This window comes from Simochromis diagramma, unplaced genomic scaffold, assembly GCF_900408965.1.
Source record: "Simochromis diagramma unplaced genomic scaffold, fSimDia1.1 OVJJ01000573.1, whole genome shotgun sequence".
Classification (NCBI taxonomy): Eukaryota; Metazoa; Chordata; class Actinopteri; order Cichliformes; family Cichlidae; genus Simochromis; species Simochromis diagramma.
In genome coordinates this window covers 30196-45834 of record NW_024387391.1, presented here as the reverse complement: position 1 = coordinate 45834, position 15639 = coordinate 30196, and the positions used below count along the sequence as shown (strand labels likewise).

The 15639-nt window shown below is 42.2% G+C and overlaps 1 long non-coding RNA gene and 3 other non-coding genes across 4 annotated transcripts; 3 read left to right on the top strand and 1 right to left on the bottom strand.

Annotated features, from left to right (window-relative positions):
• The first annotated feature begins 4237 nt into the window (after positions 1-4237).
• On the top strand, positions 4238-4356 carry LOC120720272. The gene has a single exon (XR_005692854.1). It is a non-coding gene; the product is annotated as a 5S ribosomal RNA (ribosomal RNA).
• Positions 4357-5198: 842 nt separating this feature from the next.
• Positions 5199-5317, bottom strand: LOC120720273. Its single transcript, XR_005692855.1, has one exon. It is a non-coding gene; the product is annotated as a 5S ribosomal RNA (ribosomal RNA).
• A 357-nt stretch (positions 5318-5674) lies between these two features.
• LOC120720271 lies at positions 5675-5793 on the top strand. The gene has a single exon (XR_005692853.1). It is a non-coding gene; the product is annotated as a 5S ribosomal RNA (ribosomal RNA).
• A 3166-nt stretch (positions 5794-8959) lies between these two features.
• On the top strand, positions 8960-14765 carry LOC120720268. Its single transcript, XR_005692852.1, has 2 exons — positions 8960-9466; positions 11412-14765. It is a non-coding gene; the product is annotated as an uncharacterized LOC120720268 (long non-coding RNA).
• Positions 14766-15639: the final 874 nt, after the last annotated feature.

Sequence of the window (15639 nt, the reverse complement as noted above, 5' to 3'; positions counted from 1 at the left end):
CTGGTCCAGTAGAGAAAAGAGAGCGTTGCCACCTAAGTTGTCCATGATATCTTGTACTCTGGGAATGGGGTGGCGGTCTGGGTGAGTCTTCCTATTCAGCTCTCGGTAGTCAATACACAAGCGCAATGTACCGTCTTTTTTTCTCACACAGACTACTGGAGAGGAGTAAGATGAGTTTGATTTTTCCACCCACCCCTGAGCTATTAGGTCCTGCAGGTAGTTTTTCATTTCCTGATACAAGGGTTTTGGTACAGAGAGATAAGTCCGTGTGACTGGCTCACTATCTTTCAACGAAATGTTCATTTGCAAGTTTTCAACACAGCCTATGTCATCATCAGATTTAGAGAATGACTCTGACTCTTCTCTTAACATCTGACTAACAGCTTGTCTCTGGTGGTCATTCAGGTGAGTCAAGTCGACAGGTGGGTCCCATTGTTCACTTTTAGGTGTGTTCTCACCTGAGCTCTTAGCCTGGATGGGACGGACTGATGCAGTAGGGAGGCAGTCAGCTTTGAATACATTAGCAGGATATATTGATGCAACAGACTGCACAGTTCCAATAACAGTCCTACTTGGCAGTATGATGTCATGGCTGGTGGGATTTTGTACACTAATGACAATTTTTGGTGTCACACCAGTCTTTACTAAAACAAGGGTATCACAGAACTCGAGTCCTTCAGGCCACTGTGGGTTCTCATGAGGCTCGAAGATCAGGGTTCTATCTTGTTTGAAAGGTGGGGCTTGCACTCGACACTCGATTTGGAGGGAGCTGTGTTTAGGCACTTCAACTCTCTCATTTGTTGTTCTTACACTGTGCTCACATGGCTTTCCCACTGTCACTGCATTAACAAAAGCTCTTGCCCTACTCTTTCCGAGGTGAGGAAAAGCTACTTTTACTGTTTTCATGAGTTTCTCTTTATTCTTATTGTTTGTCTTATCCTGTACTCTGTTTGCAACTAGGTGTGAAATCACATTGAAGCCAATTATGGGGCATGACTGTTGGTTGCCTTTTAACACTAACACAGGTATTAGCAGATCTTTATCATTAGCAGCAAGTCTGAAGCTTACCTCGAGCCAACCAATATATGGTATTTCCGTCCCATTGGCTGCTTCAAGTTGCAGTGGTTCAAGTGGGTCTACTAGTTCTGCTATATCTCTTAGTTGGACATCAGGCAAATGGGTCTGTTTCCAGGCCGCATCTACAGCACAAATTTGTGAACCTGTGTCCCAAAGTGCCTGGATTCTTTGGTTGTGCAGAAAGCACTGAATGAGACATTTCTCTCCTACAAGCTCTTTTACAGTAGGCATCTTCACTGGATTACTTCTTTTCCTACACTTTGGTTTGCAACTTGACTGTGTTTCCTGTTTCTTAATAGATGAACATGTATGTGGCTTACAGTACCTTCTGTGCACAGACCAGTGTGTCTCTTGACAGTCTTTTGAGCAGTACAATGTTATTTTACAAACAGAACAACATTTTAACTTCATACTCTCTTCCTTTCCCTCACAGTTAGCACAATATTGGGACTTTTCAATGCTGTCGGTTGCCCCATGTCCCGTGGGAGCAACCTCCCTTAGTTTAAAGGGCTCCCTTTATCTGATTTGGTCAGTCTAGGTGCTTTACAACCTGCACGGAAATGCTCACTACTCCCACACCTAAAACAATGCTGGCAATATGCCTCACCTGCCTGCACACATGCAAAACATCTGGGACGGTGACTTGGTGAGGGATAATATCGCTGTGGTGCGAATCTTTGTTGAAACTGTGCTGTCCCATGCACATGCCCAGGTCCATGTGCTGGGTGGTATTCCTGTGCTGCTGCAGGAGGGTGCTGGTGGTAAAATGGCATGCAGTTTTGTTCAGCCTTAATGGGGAAAGGCTGCTGAGGTGCTGGGGTTGTCTTTTGAATGGTTTCTCTGATTTGGGAAACTTCAGCCCTCAAGTCTTTCAGCAGCACCATGTCAGCACGCATTTCCTTTATTTCTGTTAGAAGATCAGGGGGTAGAGGAGCTGGTTTCTCTTGAGCTGTGCTTCTCTTTCCCACTGGGGAATCATTAGACTGGACAGTATTTACAGCTGTTACTCGTGATGGAGCGGCATGTTTCTTTTTGTCCTGTCTTTCCTTTTCATTTGCTACTGCAATATTTACCTTCTCGAGCAACAACTCATCTGAAGTATTTGTTTGCAGGAGGTAAGGTTGCAGGTCACTTTTAATATTGTCATTCTGAAGACCAGTCAGGACAGTATGCATAAAAAGGCTCTGGACTAGTGCTGGATCATACTTTAGACTGGACTCAACTTCCTGAGAAGCAAACAGGATTTTCTGTCTCAAGTCCATTGTCCTGATCAAGAAATTTTGGGGTGTCTCTTTACTACTCTGAACCTCAGAGGTAAGTTGTTTGTATAACTCTGTGGCACCTTTCTCCTGGTAATGAGACCTGAGGATTCTCCTAAGAGCAGGTAATGTGAGGTTTTCTTTTCCTTCAAGATAACTCCTTAGCTGCAAGCCTGGCGTGATAGCACGAATTACAGCATCAGTGATTTCTGATTCTGGGTAGCCTCTATTGAGCCCGTTCTCAATTTGTTTGGCCAGACTGGAGAATGTCAGCCTGTCTTTTTGCCCCGGCTCTCCTATTTGGCCTGATATCTTAAAATCTTTGCGCCACATGGAACTGTTTGGTGCTGTTGGAACAATGTTTCTCACTGGGGTGCGAGGACTTAAGGCAGGATTCATGCTATTCCTCATCAAGTCATGCATTTCACCCTCTTTTTGTTTTAAGAGCAGTCTTAATGTCTCTATCTCCTCCTGGCTACTTTCCTGGTCCTGAACAGCTGGATCCACTGTTTCATTCACACCTTGTTTTTTATCCATTTGTATGTCACTTATAATGTCCTGGGCATTAAGAAGTTCTGACATACCTTCATCCTCTCGGGTAGCCAGCTCGGTGCGTTCAAGGTACTTAACTAAATGCGAGACTAGCTGACTGCGCGTTCTATTAATCACAAACTCTTTTCCTGGTCCTGAGATTTGAAGTACATCACATAATTTAGTCAGCTGCTCTAAAGTCAGTTGATACAGTGTTCCTTTAATCTCCAGCTGTAGCTTTTCTAATTCAGACTCCATGTTGTCATAGGAGTTAGCACAAGCAGTCAGTTGAGAAATGATCAGACTTAGTTGGCTTTTACTGCCCCCTAGTGGCCACTTTTTCCACTTCAGGATACAGATACCAACGTAGGTCTAGCGATGTCTCTGCTGCTTTACTATGCTCCTTTCTGATACCTGGGTCGTCTGGGGGGGATGATCAACGAGAGGATTTCTCTTACAGGTCAGGGATGGTCCTCGAATCAATCATCCCAGCGGTGCCTCCAAATGTTGTGCCCTTAAACAGGGGAAATAGTGAGGAGAGGTGAAAGAAAGGCACAGACACGCAGCTCTCACTCTCACTCGTCTGTATTGAGTTTCAGAAGCAATACAACCAAAACAATATTCTTATGGATGCACTCAGTCTCAGGACAACTGTATCCAAACTAAGTCACTATTGTTCGCTGCATTAGCTGATGAGAATACTTTAGATAACATGAACTGTAGCATTAGACAAAAACATATTTTTAACTCGCACATGTTAGCTGACACAGTCACTAACTTTTCACAGCAATGAAATAATACTTTAAGTACTGCATGTCTTTCAGTAGTTAACTTATACAGATAGTAACAGAAAAATCTTCACACAATATGGCGGAGTAATAGCGAAAACTAGCATACGCAGCAACAGATTAACTGGAACTTCTCAGCAAAATAGTCTGCAATTCACATCTTCCACTACAATGAACAATGATAACAATGTAATAATCAACAGTAACACACATTTATACAGATTTGTGCATGACAGTTACCTTAAACAGGGGAAATAGTGAGGAGAGGTGAAAGAAAGGCACAGACACGCAGCTCTCACTCTCACTCGTCTGTATTGAGTGAAGGAGGAAGCGCGCGAACCCACCTACTGGAGCCCTGAGGCATTAACAATGGATCGACGCACAATCAACCCAGGCGAAACTTTCACTACTTATCTCCCTCTATATTCCCACTGCATATTCTATTCAAAAACAGTCAAAGCAACAAATAAAACATTAATAAGGGCATGACATGAAATGTAAGGAACAGAGATGTACAACTTCAAAACTAATCAAATTTATGATCCACCACATATAAAGAGGCTGTTTCTGAAGCAGTCCCTCGCTTACGGCCACACCACCCTGAACGCGCCCGATCTCGTCTGATCTCGGAAGCCAAGCTGGGTCGGGCCTGGTCAGTACTTGGATGGGAGACTTCCTGGGAATACCAGGTGCCGTAAGCTTTTGCATTTCAACACACAAATGACAGTTTAAATAGTGAAACGGATCTGAGGCACTCTTTAAGCTCATTTTCGAATAGGATGGTTAGTGAGTCTTGCGCAAAGAGCTCTTCCACTCATGTAGTAATGTCAAATTCTTCAAGCGTTACATCAATATCACTGTACATGCACAGAGCACCTGTAGATGTTTTTGTGCAAACACTCACAATTGTTTATGACGTGAATATTGCAGCATTAAGTATGCATTATAACTGTGCTGTCATGTGCAGCTATTAAAAATAAAAGTAGAAACTAATCAATATCCTTCACTCTAAATTGTTTTTTAAATCCCAATAAATGGGTTACAGTATCTACATGAACCCCGTTGTCGAGGAAGCCTCTCACTTACGGCCATACCAGCCTGTTCTTATCTGATCTCTGAAGCTAAGCAGGGGCGGTCACCTTCACCTTGCTCCATGTTAGAAACTCCATGATATCGTGTTCCCTGCTCAGGGTAGCACACTGATGCGCATTTATTCAGTATTCTTCGGGGCCGCAGTCGGCAGCCAATAAGAGTTAAAACTCGTTGCACAAGAGTGTCAGGTTGACACTGTGCCCGCTGCACGCTACAAGGTTAACAAGTTCCTCACTACTGAGCTCAGACGGACTAGCCGTAGACATTCTCTACATTTACAGAATAAATAAGTTTGTGTATTTCCTAAATATTTCGTTCTTGTTGTTTTTTTTTTGTTTTGTTTTGCACAAAAGCGAAATGCAATCAGGAGCGTTGTCATGAAGCTTTTCCTCAAGCTGCCTCCACTGAGTGAGCAGCGGCGCCCTCTGCAGTTTGTGTGTGGAAGTGCAAAAGCTTACAGCACCTGGTATTCCCAGGCGGTCTCCCATCCAAGTACTGACCAAGCCCGACCCTGCTTAGTTTCCGAGATCAGACGAGATCGGGGGTTTTCAGGGTGGTATGGCCGTAAGTAAGAGAAACCAGCTATAAAAGACCTTTTATACTTGGCAAATGTCACGCACTTTAAAATATAGGATTGTACTAAGCTTCACATGTTACAGCGAAAACATGCAAACCTTTGTTGTGAACTGCAGCTTCAACACTGAGCTGCAAAAATGCTTTTCCTGCGGTAACGTCACCATAATAACACATTTTACTTTCTCACAGCACAGTGTTAAAGTGACAGAGAGCACACAGTGTGTTAGGACCATTTGGAAGTCCAACATTTTTGTGCTTTGGACAATTCAACTTATATACAGGACATAAAAACGTAAGCATGACTGTGTCATCACAGCATGTATAAAGAGGCTGTTTCTGAAACAGTCCCTCGCTTACGGCCACACTACCCTGAACACACCCGATCTCGTCTGATCTCGGAAGCAAAGCAGGGTCAGGCCTGGTCAGTACTTGGATGGGAGACTGCCTGGGAATACCAGGTGCTGTAAGCTTTTGCATTTCCACACACAAACTGCAGAGGGCACTTCTGCTCCTGCTTGTGCTTAGAGGCATGAGAAGTTAACATTTATGGGTGATAAAATCCTTTTTCTATATTTTTAACATGAGAATATCAGTTTTCCATCTTGTGTTCCAGAGTAATCGGACAAAAGACAAACGTAGAACAAGGAACAAAGAGGCCAAGTGTCTCACCTATAAAACAAAATTACTGTTTTCTGAATAGTCTCACACAGATAAACATTTGCAGGGAATACCTTTTCCTTCAAAACAAACGTCACAGACTGTGTTTTTCTTTACTGATTGTATTTGAGTAGAAACTCAGATTAAAATGGCATCAGTGCTCATAAAATGATTTAGCTGTAAAAGTAGGTGTAGTGGATCACTTTGCATAGATCTAGATAAAAGTGCAGTAAGCAAAGACTACAGTGGTCATTGAGCAGCTGTTCCTATAATGTGAATCTGGGATAGAGGCACAGATTATTTGTTTGCCTTTGTTTCCTGGTTCTTTCTTTCTTATCCAAATGGAAAAAGAGAGCATAAAAGTACTGTTTACAAGCAGCTTATCTATCTCATTGTGCCCACTATCATAAAATCTTGGTTGACTGAGCACTGAGCCATCTACCACTCGAAATTGAACCTGTGTGGGACAACAACAAAGTCCAGTATACTAAGTTTCAGTAATGTGCAGTCTTTTCTGTGGAAGATGTAAATCTAAATAGATGTCCTATTGTATGCATAATATACCACTGAACTTTATAAAACAACTTCTAAAAGCAAATTTCGATTTATTTTAGATTTTCTCAAATCCAAACTATGCTAATAGCATACACACAGTCAAATATTTTTCATACGAGGTACTGAAGGTTCTGCAATGTTCTGTCAGTGCGCCCCAGGGCAATTGTGGCTACGATGTAGCTTGCCATTACCAGTGTGTGAATGTGTGTGTGAATGTGTGAATGACTGAATGTAGTGTAAAGCTCTTTGGGGTCCTTGGGGACTAAGTAAAGCGCTGTACAAATACAGGCCATTTACTGTGCGTGTGTTTATGCTCAAGTGTATGAATAAATTAGTCAGTTTTAAACAGTTGCAATTTAAACAGTAGAAGAGTGGCACTATATTTATATATTTATAAAGAATTTCAAACAACAATTAATTGATGCTCAAAGCAGGTTTATTTAATTAATATCCAGATTTCCAATTAGTTCCCAATTCATTCAGCAGCAAATCACATCACCAGTCACTTCAAGGCTGTATGTATTATTGTAAGGTAGACCCTACAATAATACATACAGAGAACCCAACAATCATATGACCCCCTATGAGCAAGCACTTTGGCGACAGTGGGAAGGAAAAACTCCCTTTTTACAGGAAGAAACCTCCAGCAGAACCAGGCTCAGGTCGGGGCGGCCATCTGCTGCGACCGGTTGGGGTGAGAGAAGGAAGACGTTTGTTGTAGGTCTGATTGAAGGACTGATGTGATGGTAAGTTGTCTGCTGCTCCGCTTTGAATATTGAGAGATTAGTTGATGGATTTCAAGCCAAATTGTGCCCAAGTTTAAGACCACATTCATTGGTTGTTTTTGTTGATGTTATGTTTTGGGCTTTTTTTCCACAAGAATTTCTAGCTCCCCTAGAATTCTGGCCACCCAAACGATGATTGCTGCTGAGAGAGCACAAGGTTTTGTCCCCCTGTACTATTCATGTCAGTGCAGGGGGTTCTCCTTGAGAGGCCAGGGTCGAAAAAGGGATGCTTCAGAACCTCCGAGGGTGTTATGCGCTGATTTGCATCCAAGGCCAACATTTCTTTGATTAGCCTTACAAATAATGATTGGCCATTTTCCGGTCCTCGCCTAACCTTCAGCAGTTGTTCGAGGTCATCGAGACGCTTAAGTTTTATATATCGAGTTTCCTTGGATCGATAATCTGTCTCGTATTGAAATTGTTCTTGGGTCTTAAATGTCCAGCGCTGTTTGTTGTAGTTATCCTCGATGAAATAGCAGTCAGTGTACAAGCCAGACTCTAGAAGATGATCTGGTAGCTGACCCTGGGTTTCAATTATGAATTTCAAAACATCATAATCGTCTTCCCCAGGATAGAGAGGCACCCCTGTAGCAAGCTCCACAGCTACCAGCCCCAGAGACCACATGTCGATTGCTTCGTCGTATGGAATGCCAAGCATAATCTCAGGTGCACAATAACCAATTGTCCCCACACAGTCACCAGGAATCACTGCAGAGGTGTTACATGCGATGCCAAAGTCTATGAGTTTGACTTTGACTTGAGACTCACTGCAGTTCACAACCATGATGTTGACAGGTTTGAGGTCAGCATGCACTATTCCCACAGAACCCAGGTGGAATAGAGCATTTGCGAGCTAATGCAAAATTGGCCTGATTTCTCTCATTGGGAGACCTTGGTTATTCCGGTCCCCTATGTAGTCCCACAGGCTATGGTCGAGGAGTTCGAAATTCAAGCAAATGCGCTCTCCATCGAGGAAATAGCCGTTCCATTTGACAATGTTGCACCTGTCTGGATCCAAGCGTCGTAGCTGCTCCAGGATGAAAATTTCCAGTTTTGCCTGGAGCAGAATTTCAGGGTCGCTCTTGTTGACTTTAATAGCAACCGTTTGGTTCTTTTTTGTATCGCGACATTTCGTTACAACACCAAAGCTTCCTTCTCCAAGGAAAGCCTCCACCATGTGGTGATCTCCCAAAATGGTCCCTTTAGATATTTCAAGTTCATCTGAGCCGAAGGATGGGTTGGCTGACATGGTGTAATGTGTCTGTTTGCGCTGTGGATTGGTGAGAAACAAAACTGAACTTGTGGGGGTTTCTCTCGTAAATTGCTCTCAAAACTTCTCGAAAGGGTTTTAGTTGCTGCAGGTCAACGTCCGTTAAGCATAAATTAACAGGTGAGCGCTCCTACTTATGGGTTTTGGGATCAAAGCAAAGTTATGACGTCAGAAAGGATCAATTAAAGTTTCCGCGTCACAAGCGATCGAAGCGATTCTAATATGTGCGCATGCGCACATATGAGAAGGATCGAAGGATTCTAATATGTGCGCATCGAAGGGATTCTAATATGTGCGCATGCGCACACACGTGCTTGTTTGTGTAATATTGTTCACACTAGACTTGACCCTAATCAATTTAATATCAGTCAATCAAAGAAAATGTTAGTTTTGAAAAATTTTAAAATGACATAACTGACAGTTTAAACATTTTTTGTTCATGTATTTGTATTTGTATTGTCTTCGGGGGTTTTTTTGCATACCATGTCAAGCTTTTCTGTATATAGTCATGTCGTAGATTTCGGAGCAAACAAGAAATTGAATTGGATTTTAATATTGCAGTGCTTGGATTTCGGATTTGGTGCTTAAAACTTCTTGAAACTGTAACCGTATTTCATTCACCACAAATAACTATCTGATTGAATAGTTTTCTTATCAGATAGAGAAATAAAACGAGTCGCAAAGTCTAAAAGCAACATTTCTCTGCCTGGGCTGTACCTCTGCACGTTAGTCTGTTTCAATGTGTGACCCCCCACCCCCTCCCTGATCAGTCGGGGGTGAGTGCGCTAATGTGCCTGGAGGCCGTTTTAATGAGTGTTTGCTGGAAAACGAAAAATACAAGAAGGATTTGTACGTTTTCACAACGGGGGAGTTTGCGTAAGTACTAGTAAATAATTTTCTCGAGTGTGTACGTTACACATGTTATTTGTTTAAACTTGGTATTATTATTTTGCTAGCTAGCAAACTCGCGGGATAAAGGATTGAAGTGCACTCAGTGCGATACAATACGGTGGCGCTATTCTAACAGTTAGTTATTGCAGGGTAACTTGTAGAATATGCTGTGAATTGAACCAAGATTACACAGCAGTAGCAGTAATACGAGTTACTTCCCTCAAGTGAAAGCGTTAAACGTTAGCCCGATGCTTAACTAGCCAACGTCAGGCTTTCTGATTGAAGGCTAAAAGCGACGTTGTCACCAAGTAAACAGAATATTGATGATATTTTTGTGTATCGCTGCAGCCTTTTCAAGTATTAACCTGGTGTCTTTGGGAACACCTTAGGGGGAAATGACGGTAATATGACTGAACCGTATGGGAACAAAGAATAGGCACTTTTTTGTGCTACCGAAGTTTCCTCGCTTTCATTCAAAATCTGTTTATCATGAAACAATTGAAACATAATGGCTTCAAGCTGACATTGAGGCCTGTGGGGCACTATCAGCCACTGAGACAGTAGACAAGTGACTATTTCACACTTTAAGGCTGCCTGTTTATTTAAGGGAGATGAACAGTACATTATAACTGTACATAATAATATCAATGATGATAGATTAAATAAATGGGTTTTTGAAAGACGCTTGTGCATTTTTAAAGTCTAAAGTGTTGAATTGATCTGAGTATGTCATCTGTTCAAAGCCTCTCCCAGTCAGTGCTGTTCTCTATGCCTGTCTTACTCTACATGATGTTATTAGCACAAACACTTTAAAGGTGATAATTAGGTCTACAACAATAACACAGACTGCAATGTAGTTAAGCGTCTTACAGTTAGTTTTGAATGAATGAACTTAAAAAACAACACAAGCAAAGATCTGTCTCCTCCTGTTTTTTGTGTCACATAAGAAAGAAGCATCAATATCTGATGAGAAGACTTATTAATTTGGCCTTTCACGTGGTCTTACTCAGGTGATGCGAAGTAAAATATGCATCCTTTTTATGGTAATGTGCTGGAAAATGTTGAAAATGGACATTAAACGTGCTCACAAAGTGCTTGAATTTGACCCTGAAAGGTGTATGAAGCCAGAAAAAGTCACACTTGGAGTAAAAACCTCTCATAGCAAGTTAATCATATTCAATTGATTTGATGCTTTCAGCACAAAATTTAGCCACACAGTCAGGACAGCGTCTGATTTACCTTCATCGGTAAACGTGTTTATGCAGTACATAGTAACAGTGTGGCTGAGTCCTCTGGTTCAAATCAGTTCCAGTACATTTGGAGATGTAAGTCTTAACCTTTCACATGCATCGGGAAGGAAAAAACATTTAATCTTCACAGTACTGCCGAAGTGCAGCGATACATTGTGAAGTGCACATTTCCATTTCTCATACAGTACCGAGCAAAAGTCTTGAACCACCCCCTTATTTTTTCGTGTTTTGCCAGGTCAGTCTGTGTTAACGGTGTTATTAACTGCATTCTTCAACTAAAGAAGTGAGAACAAATGATGTGGGCTTTTGTTTTTTTGCAATAGGCTGCAAGTAAATGTGTACAGATACAATTTAAAATTGGTTCTTTGTTAAGTTTTCTGGTCCTTTCCGTGACTTAGGTGTCTGTTTATGTTTGAATGTTTCAGAGATTAGTGTGAAGGGTCTTAACAGACAAAAAGTGGTCAAATACAAGCCCTGGATTAAAAATCAGAAACACTTTAAAAAGCCTGGAGAGCTATTCCTTAATACCACTTTAAAGATTACAGGGAAGTCCGGATCCCTGGAAGCAAATGAGGGATGGCTCAAGACTTTTGCACAGTGCTGTACATGTCATGTTCCCTGTTTTATAGCTCAGCTCAAACTGACACGTTCTCACTAACTGCTTCTCATTTTCTCCACAGTAAACTTTGACCACTTCCAGATACTGCGGGCCATCGGGAAAGGAAGCTTTGGAAAGGTAATGCAGCCTCCATTTTTCACGCCACTTGTATATTGTTTGCCCTTAATTACCCACCACGGTCGTCATCTCTAAAGAATCAGTGCAAGCGAAGCGAAATGTGCTGGGATTACACTTCAGTTCTCGTGTGCTGCTGTTATTTAATAACAGTTATAAATGCAGCTTATGTAATTATTTCTATAAAGTCAGTTAGAGGAGAGCCGATTTCTATTTCATCTCACTCAATCTAGGTGGGAATTTTGACCCCACGTCTCAATTTAATTACACAGCACATTGAACGTCTGGATGAGACTTCAGTAATGAATTCAGGACTGTGTGTGTGTGTGTGAGATACACAATTGGGGCTGCAGAGACTGGAATAGTTTACCTTCATTTTAAATATCACTGCCCTGTGCACATTGTCGGCTTTAAAATTCAAACTTAAAGAGTTTGTAAGTAAACTGGCTGAGATGAGACAGATGATGCACCGGGTCCTCGTCTGAGTGCTGGCTTTCAGTTGTGCTGTCTCTGTTGCCCAGCCATGCACACACAGACACTGTGCTACACTTACACAGTGAGACAGATGCTCACAGAGACGTCCAGATACATTTTGTCCTCGCTGGAGGTCATCTTGTGTTTTTTGGCCCACTGTGGCCTCACACCGAGCTCCTGCTGTTTTTTGAACACTTTAACAGCACCAGTCTTTAGCTTCCTGTTGAACACACAGTGGGGGGGTGCAGGAGGTAATAAATCAAGTTTGATTATCCTAATTTATAGCTGTCTTTATGTTAAGGATTAAAATAAAATTCACAAGAGGAAGGTGTTGGTGTGTGTGGTTGGGAAGAGAAAGGCGAAGCTAGAATGAAGCACAAACAGAGGGAGGTGTTTGCCTCTCGCTGTAGCGCTGTGAAACACGATCTGTAGATTGCAGCTTGTGTAGGTGCTCCAAGAAAATGGGTTCATTGGCATGCAGCACTGTAGATGTGCACATATGCACTCGCGAAAGAGAGAGGATGCTTGTGTTGCTGAGCTCGTTCTTGCACAGCGGGGAGATGTGAGGTAGGTTGGGGCTACCTCACATCTCCCCGCTGTGAGGCTGCCAGATGGGAAGAAGAGGAAACCGCCTCGTTGTCCTGAAACGCTCGTTTTCCTCTGCTCACTTTTCATCTTTACAATCTCAGCACGTGGGTGTGTATCTTCTTGCAGTGGGCCTCTCAGTTTCATTCTTATTCATAAGCTCCTCTTTGTGTTATTTAGTTTGTACCTGAAAAGTCTAATTTATGCCTGAGTACACAAGTACAAATAAAAGGAGTACCACGTACTTTAATGGGTCAGCTTGGGTCCAGACCTGAATTAGAGATAATGTTGGGCTGTTTTAGGTCTGAGCCACTAACCTGACGAAAACGCAACACAACTGCTGGTAAGTGCGTGTTGTTTAAAACAGATAGTTGGAGAGGCAGGTCAGTGCTTTTAAAGGTTTATCAGGTGTCAAATCATTTTATAGATGGGAAATGTAGGACTGTGCAAAAGTTTGAGCCACACCTTAATTCTAACATATAACTTGCTGGGTAATGGGAAACGGGTGCAACAGTTTAAATTTGAAAAGTTTACATGAAAATACAATATAAAAGGCAAAAACAGAGTTGATATAATGAGGTAATGAGCTGGAGCATCTTTATCTTCAGCACGCCCTGAACTCTCTTAGGCACATTTCTTTGGAATTCCTTTAAGTAGTCTTCAGGAATAGTTCTCCGAGCTTCTTTAAGGACATTCAGAGCTCTTCTTTCGATATCAGCTGCCGTTTTGTTCCATTCTCTGCCGAGATGATCCCACACGGCTCAGGTCAGTCCATGAATGATGGTGTTTCGATGTGTTTAGTAAGCTGCTGCCGATCAGACGCTTTCCAGATGGTATTGCATGGTGCATCAAAGTCTGGTGGTACTTTTCATAATTCCATCAATTTTGACGAAATCCCCAACACCCTGGCTGAAATGCAGACCCAAACTATGGCAGAGCTGTACAGTAGTTTACAGGTGGTTGTAGACATATTACCACAATTTGAACCAGAAATGTCAAATTTTGGTTCATCACTCCATCAGACCTGCTGCCACTGATTTTCAGTCCAGTTCTTGTGTAATTTGGCATCCCTCAGCCTTTTCTCCCTGTTCCCTTCCTTAATAATGGCTTCTTGACAGCCACCCTTCACTGACACCATGAGATGAGGCTTTGGCGAACACTAGATGGATCAACTGAAGGACCAAGTGCATCTTTCAGGTCCTGTGTCAGGTGTTTGCTGAATTTTTTTTGACATGACTTTCAGGTACTGTTCCTCCACTGTAGATAGATTTTTCAGCTTCTCCCCTTTTTTCTGTCTCCTACTTTCCCAATCCAAAGAAATTAAATAGTGTGTTTCTGTGACAGGTTGCTAGTAATAAAGTCCCTAAAGATAAAATTTAAAATTGGTTCTTTGCTAAGTTGTGTGTTTTGTATTGTATTTGACAACTCGGGTTTGTCCCCTTGAGTTAGGTTAAGTGGTTTAACTCCCCCAAAAAACAAAAATATCGCTCTGAAAGCGATCAGGTACAAGGACTGGACTGAAAATGGGTGAAAAAGCAGTTAATGTCCAAAGAAAAACTTTAAATGACCTTCAGAAAGTCTAAAGGAAGGAAGAAGAAGAACATCTGGCTCAGTACAGGCAAAATATAAAGAACTGAGGAGAGGCTCAAGACTTATTCACAGATAATCAATCAAATTAATCAAGCGTCATCTGGAAGCAGCCTCCTGGCTGTAAGAGCGTCTCGTTTTTGTCTCATTAACTGTCTGGTGGCGCTCACAGTAGTCTGCTGTGACGGGGACCTCGAGGACTAATGTTACAGGGAAATCATTAGGAAAGTGCTTTGGACTGAGCTTTACTGAAATCTCAGTTTTCCCCCTGTCGGAGAGCTCCACCACCTCCACCCCTCCTCCTCCTATTCTTTCTTTTTAAACGTCAGTGCAGGTACCGTCTCCCTCCCTCCCATCCCTGTATTTTTGTTACATAGAACTTAGTGGCTGTGCTCACTGTTCAATTCAAGTTGGTTTAAGAGAGATGGTAGTTTAAAAAACACAAAAACAAGCTGTTTTGGTAAAGCAATATATATGATTATTAAAGATAAAATATAGTGTTAATTTGTTTGAGTTCCTTCCCTCTCTCTTTACTTCTCACTCTGTTTTGAAGCATCTGCCTTCCAGCAGATGGGGGAGACTGTATTGGCAGCTGCTTTCCAGGAGGATGTAGCTCATCTGTATCACGAGGCCTGTTGGGCCATATACGTCCTAAGAGTAAGAGTAATTTCCTGCTCTCTCTTTTCCTCTCTAACTTTTCCCTGTGTGCATTAGGGCTGCCACAAACGATTATTTTGATAGTCGACTAGTCACCGATTATTTTTGCGATTAGTCGACTAATCAGATTGGGGCTGCACGATTAATCGTTAGAAAATCGCGATCTCGATTCATACTTATGTGCGATCTCATTTCCAAATGACGATTTAAAAAAAAAAAAAGAAAAAAAAAAGACGACGACGATTGTACCGCATTTTGATCCGGGACGTACTCTACGTACTCTGCATGAAACCAAGCGCTCACTCTTCCTGCTCAACAAATGACAAGGGCGGAGCCTTATACCACGTGATACAGAAGCTGTGCCGTGTGATGCTAATATTAGCAGGGAAAAACAACGGAGAGCACGTCAGGGATGACGAGAAAGTGACAGGAGAAAATCCATCCCGGTCAACCACCCAAACATCAATAACGGGAACCTTATACAGCGCTTCCCTATACCCGTCGAACTCCCGCAGGCACAAAGAAATTACGGAGGCTATCACTTATCACCTGACCAAAGATATGGCTCCCATCAAGGCACTCTAAAAATCAGTCCTTTGATTTTTCTGGAAATCAACAGTGCTCCTTATAATCCGGTTTGCCTTATGTCTCTACCAGCTTTGCACATCTACAGACTGAAATCTTTGCCCATTCTTCTTTGCAAAACAGCTCCAGCTCAGTCAGATTAGATGGGCAGCGTTTGTGAACAGCAGTTTTCAGATTTTGCCACAGATTCTTGATTGGATTTAGATCTGGGCCCTATTTCAGGAAGCCGGTTTAGTGCAAACTCTGAGTAAGTATACCCTGAGTTAACGAAAACTCTGGGTTTTCGG